Source organism: Oryctolagus cuniculus, chromosome X (genome assembly GCF_964237555.1).
Source record: "Oryctolagus cuniculus chromosome X, mOryCun1.1, whole genome shotgun sequence".
NCBI lineage: Eukaryota > Metazoa > Chordata > Mammalia > Lagomorpha > Leporidae > Oryctolagus > Oryctolagus cuniculus.
In genome coordinates, this window is record NC_091453.1 from 100,858,493 (window position 1) to 100,865,100 (window position 6,608).

The 6,608-nt window shown below is 37.2% G+C and overlaps 1 pseudogene; it reads right to left on the reverse strand.

Moving 5' to 3' along the window:
• Positions 1 to 3,546: 3,546 nt before the first annotated feature.
• On the reverse strand, positions 3,547 to 5,401 carry LOC127484987 (ribosomal protein eL22-like 1; annotated as a pseudogene).
• Between the last annotated feature and the right edge of the window lie 1,207 nt (positions 5,402 to 6,608).

Genomic DNA, 6,608 nt, shown 5'->3' on the forward strand with positions numbered 1-6,608 from the left:
GCCACTGAATTATTCATTTCAAAATGCTTAATTGTATGTTATATGAAATTCACCTCAATTTTTTAAATGAATCTGAAGGTATCAGGAAGCTACCAAAGAGCTAGGAATTGAGGAGCCAAGATCCCAAAGAGAAGCTCATTGGGGTGAACCCCTCCTTCCATGCTGCTATATCCTTTAAAATAGCTGCTGTTTCATTGAAGACCTAGTCCGAAGGGCTGGGAAGATGAGCAGAGAAAAGCTAAGGACAGGTTTCAGCAATCTCATGGTATGAGAAATTTGGGGAAAATAATTTAAAAATTGGAATCTAGAGCCTGCCAAGGAGATGATGCTATGATAAATACTCAGTGCCTTATTTGTGATGTCTTAAGGCTATATCCTATTGGTGAAAAAAAATCAGACATAGTGTAGACCATACAAAAATTAAAAAACTCTAACCTTAAATGAATTTAATCTTGATTTGATTGAAGTGACCTAATATTATTCTAACTTCTTGATAGAAGCTAAAGAAAATTCTCTCTAAAGAAAATTTATCCAAAGATTCTATAATTTTAAAAGTTTCATTGTGTATGGAATTACTAGGCAAACCAAAGATAGGACTGACAGAAATGAAAAAAAGATCCAGTAGAGGGGTAGACATTTGATTCAACAGTATGACACCACTTGAGACACCCACATTACATATCAGCGTGCCTAAGTTCAAGTCCTAGCTCTGTTTTCCATTCCAGCTTCTTGCTAAAGCACATTCTGGAAGGCAGAAAGTGATCCAAGTACTTCGTTCTCATTACTCATGTCGGATACATGGATTTTGTTCTAGACTCCTTTCTTTGGCCTGGCCCAGCCCTGGCTTTTGTAGGAATTTGGGAGTAAACCAATGAAGAGACAATCTTTCTATCCAAGGCTTGTTGCACAATGTGTTAAGCCTCTGCCTGCAACACCGGCATTCTTTATCAGAGAGCCAGTTTGAATCCTTGCTGCTCTGCTTTTGATCTAGTTCCCTTATAACGCACCTGGGAAATCAGCAAGTCCAAGTACTTGGCCCCTGCCACCATGTCGGAGAGCAGGAATTAGTTCCTGGCTCTTGGCTTTACCCTGGCCCAGTCCCAGCCGTTTTGGTCATTTGGAGAATGAACCAGCAGATGGAAGATCTCTGTCTCTCCCTTTCTATTACTCTGACTTTCAAATAAATAATTCCTCTTTAAAATTCTTCTTAGAAGTACAAATAGACTCTCAATCTGTCTCTAAAAATATATACATATTATATACACATATTTCCAATATAAATGTATATATATATATATCTACTCATGTTCAAAAATGTACAAGAATATTTATAGGGACACTATTCGTAATACACAAAAGCTAGAAAAAACTCAGAAGTCCATCAAAAGAATAGGTAATATTGATGTACTCAGTGCAACAATAAAATGAATGAACTTATTCATGAACTTATATAAAATATAAGTTATATAAAACATATAAAATATATATATAATATATAAAATAAGGGTGCATTAATCCCATAAACATAATGTTGAATTAAAACAGACACAAAAGAATATATAGTTGTAGAAAGTTAACAAAGAGGCAAAACTAAGCAACAGTGATAGTTGTCAGGGAAGTGATTAGCTTTGAGGAAGAGTAGAAGAGTGATTGGGAGGGGACCCAAATGGAGCTTCTAGAGAGCTATTTCATTATCTGGGAGATGGTTATACAAATGTGCACAATTTCTAAAATGTCATTAAGCTGTACATTTATGATTAATGTTTTTTCCATCTCTATATTAAACATTAGATACAAGTTTAGCTTTAAAAATCTGAAGTAGAGTGATAGGTTATTAGAGAAACATCTATGTTATATCTGTCTATCATTCCCAAGAAGCAAGGGATGACTGCATGTCAAGACCTGGGTATAGTTCTTTGGAGGGTTGAAAAGTAACACTGGAAATATGTTACCTGTTTTGGAAAGTTATATCTCAAGAGAAAGGTCTTCCAATCATTCAACTACCTTAAGGTCTACCTTGGCCTACAAATGATTCTATTTCTGTACCCTGACTTCTTTAGCATGACAATTTTTTTTTTTCAGGAATGACTTTTACTGTTAGCAGATTGGGCAGAGGCTGCTTTTTCTATGAATCTGGCTAGAATAGGCTGACAGCCATTAACTCACCCTATTCACATTCCTTCTTAAAGGCACAGAATATCTTTTGAGAAAATAATTTGTGTGTGCTAATTTGCATTCCTTATACCCTTTTTGAGTGCAAACTCTACTATTTAATAATGGTGTTAATTGTATCTTCTCCACAGACTTTCCATAACCACTGTTCCAATGTTTCCCACCTTTCTCAGTTTCTTACTTCTAGACCTACTCCATTTACATCTTAGAAATTAAACTGGCTAGAGAAAATTACAGCTGTCAGATATGAGTTAGTATTTCTCTCTACATCAACATCTGTATGATCACCTTACCAATCTTTTCTTCTTGCCCTAGAGAAAAAGAAGTCCATTCTAATACACTACAGTAAGCTCTGTCCTTGTCTACATCACTGATTTTGTTCCTTCTTTCTGAAGTGATTTTGTGTCCCCAGTGCAACTAGTCCCTTAGAAGTGGCTTCCAAAGCAATATGAAGGCAGTTCAAATCAATATAAGGACTACTTCAGTAGCCACACCTTAGCGTCCTACTTTTCAAAACATCTATCAAAGAGAAAAACACATCATCTGTGCCCAGCCACATGATTTGCTAGGAAATGTTGAGGTATTGATCAATTCCCTGTACATCAATCTATCTCTGAATTCCAAGCCTTTGACTTCTTACATTCCCTGGCTTCAGAAAGACTGTAGCTATTAAATCTTCTCTTTTAAAGCTACAAGTACTTTTTTTTTTTTCAGGAAAACCTGAGAAGAACTAGTAGCTTGAAACTTTCCTTCTCTGAGTTTGCTAATATTTCCCAAACTTTAAAAATATGCAAGAATTAGAGTATCCTCTCCCTCTCTCCTAGTTTGGTATCAATGAAAAATTCTTTATAAGCCTTCCATCTGTTAATCTATACCTTAAATCTAATGACGTAGTCCTCCATGACCTTGTTTCGTCAATTATCTGCTCTTTCCTATAGCTTGCTTCTCTATCCCTGTTTTCCCCAATTGGGAGCTTTACTCCCAGACTTCTGTCTACAAACATAAACAGGTACATATATTTCCAATATTGAAAGACAAATTCATTTTAATTTCTTCTCCCATCTAAATATACTATTCTACAACTTATTTGAATCAAAATCTTTCAAAGAGGAAATACATACCTGCTGCTTCCTTAAGCAATTGCTGTCTCATGAGTCACCCTAAAATTCGGCTCCTATACTCAAATTCCCTGAATAAGTTCTCTTTTTAAAGTACCCAATGATTTCCTAATCACCAAATTCAATACACTTTTCTCATTCACTTTTTTTAAAGAATACAATTTTTTTCACTGACCAATAAACTACAAATCCCTTTCTAAATATTCTTTCTTCCTATTACTTCATGAGCAAAGAAAGCCCCTAAGTGTAGTTTGTCCTAATCCTCAGACTCTGATCCATATTTATCTTGAGTAATCTGGAAATAACAAAGTTCCCAAGTCTCCTTGTCAGAGGCAACCACATGAAACCACATGAAAATTGTTCTTCACTTCTTGGTAAAGCATTTCAAATACCTGTTAGAGAACTGTTTGTCAGACACGACTGATTTAAAAAAAAAGAAACTTTAATTTTATTTCAAAAATAGCCTAAAATTTACAAAACAAAAATTGTAAAGTAGTGCAAAAAGATCCCATAAACCCTACACCCAGCTTCCCCTAATATTAACATCTAATATTAGCATGATATATTTGTCACAATTCTTTCTCTTCCATGCTCACTTCCTTCATTGGTTAAATTTGCTAAAGGGATAGATAGATGTCAAGCACTCATTAGACAGATGTTCTAAGAAAGAAGTACAAAAATTTATTTTTATTCCGATGAGTGTCTGAAGTGAGCTAAGATCTAATCTTGACCTTTGTAACCTTCAAAGTATGCAACAGAGTTAGGGAAGGGTGAAGGAAAGGGAGACTGGGTCCGAGATAAAGGGCATAGTAAAGTCAGCCCAGTAGATATACAACCACAGGCTAAATTCTCAACAAGGTGAAAGCAATTTTGCTTACAGAAGTTAGCACAGTTAAGTCTCAAAGGAAATTCTACTCTGGTTTGTGCCTTATTCTCCACTGAGACTTCAAAGTGTGTGTGATCTGGAATGTCTCTGACAAAAACTCAAACTTTAGTGTACATAAGTATCACCTGGGAATGTGTTAAACACAGATAACTGAAGCCCCATAAATGAGGATTCTCATCCAGAATCATGCATAGAAAGCTGAATTCACAAGAAAAATACCAGGTATGTCTGATAAATACACTTTTGAGATAGCACTTTAGGAAGCAAAACTTTGGAGATTTAAGAGAGCGCTCAGCATAATTAGCCTTCAAAGAATGCAATGTTTCCACCAGTTTACAAGAGTCCTCTGTGGGTGCTGTTGCAGAGCATGCGGCTTGAACTTGGAGATGCTCATTCTAGCATGTGCCACAGAATCCCCTGTGGAACTTGTAGAACACACATAACCGAGTTCCTCATCTGATTTCTAGTCTACCAAACCACAACACCTATGAGTCAGGGTCAGAGTCATCGAGACATTTGAATTTCTAAAAAAACCCAACAACTATTCAAATGCAGTCAAGATTCAGAATTACTAGAAGGAATTGAAACCATCAAGCTGTTGAAACATTAAAAGGCGGCCGGCGCCGCGGCTCACTAGGCTAATCCTCCGCCTAGCGGCGCTGGCACACCGGGTTCTAGTCCCGGTCGGGGCGCCGGATTCTGTCCCGGTTGTCCCTCTTCCAAGCCAGCCCTCTGCTGTGGCCAGGGAGTGCAGTGGAGGATGGCCCAGGTGCTTGGGCCCTGCACCCCATGGGAGACCAGGAAAAGCACCTGGCTCCTGGCTCCTGCCATCGGATCAGCGCGGTGCGCCGGCCGCAGCGCGCCGGCCGCGGCGGCCATTGGAGGGTGAACCAACGGCAAAGGAAGACCTTTCTCTCTGTCTCTCTCTCTCACTGTCCACTCTGCCTGTCAAAAAAAAAAAAAAAAAAAAAAAAAGAAACATTAAAAGGCAATAAAATATCAAATGGGCCTCCACTATGATGGTGATCCAAGAGTGTGATTTTATTATTGAGATGTTTAATGTGTACAACATGTCTGAGATTTCCAGTTTTCCCATTGACTTTAACCTTCTCCAAGAGAAATTGTTCAAAATTTCCTGAATCAAAAATTCCATCTTGCATAAAGTCAAGTCTAAATTAAACTTCCAGGTTGATTTCTTGGAGTTTGTGTCTTTCTGTGGCACCATCTTGAGAGACCACATTAGCACAGAGAACTCTCATTCTCTTACTTGCTCCTCTTCTACATTGGGCACTCTGGATGAACCACTCTGCTTCCCTGTCTTCTAAGATGCTTCATTCTCTTGGTTCTGTTCTTACATCGATTGATGTCCCTTAACTATTGATGTTTCTTCTGCCTCCTTGTCTGTTACCTTGTTCCCAAGGTTTGGCCCATCTCTTCCTGTATACTTCTCTACCTTGAAGATGCTACCCATTCCCTTTAAGTCCTACATTTATGCAAATAGAACCTTTACTTTTAAGTCCTACATTTCCCGCCAAATTCTAGACTTATACATCTTCCTGTCTACTGGACTTATTCACCCAGATTCTACAAAACTGTAAATGAATTAAACTCACTATTTCCCCTATAAACTTTCTTATGCCTTTTAAGAATACCATGTATTACCCAGTCTTAAAAACTCAATGATTATGCATTTTCCACTAATTCTCTATTCTGATATCCCATCAGTTGCTTCAACTGAAGGTTGGCTATTTGTAATAGGAGTTGTTGAAATTTCTCCATTTGCATTTTCAATGTCATCTCTGATCCAGGCCCTAGTCTCCTCATGGTAAGATGACTGCTTTACACTCCTAACCTGCCAGTCTTTAGAATCTCCTCCCTATACCATCTTGCAACTGTGCACTTGTTTAATCTAATAGCTGAATATAAGTTCTATATTTTGCTACAACTTCACATTAAAACCTAAACTTTTTTACTTAACATTTAAGTTCCACATAGGGTATTCTTGACATACTTTTCCAGTCAAATCTATCATGTGTATCACAAACCCCAACCAAAATTGCATATTCACTGTTTACCCTGATACTTTGTGCCTTCTTATCTCTATGCCATTGATTATGATATTCTTTCTGGCAAGGATCTTATCCCTTTGCTAATTAAACTGTGAGGTCCAACTCAAATAATAGTTCTTACCAGATCATCTCTCAGGCTTTAGGCTTTCTTCCCTAACATATAATTTATATTGCTCATATGGCACCTATATTATACTGTATTGTTTTGTATTATGTAAGCACCCACATTAATCTATTAAGATCTTTGAGTTCATAATGATCTATAAAAGTGTTGTTTGGGACAGGATAGAACTTTAAGACATATTTGTTGAATAAAAGGAGTTAATTTACTAAAAGTCAATCAGATTATTTTGATCTAGAAAA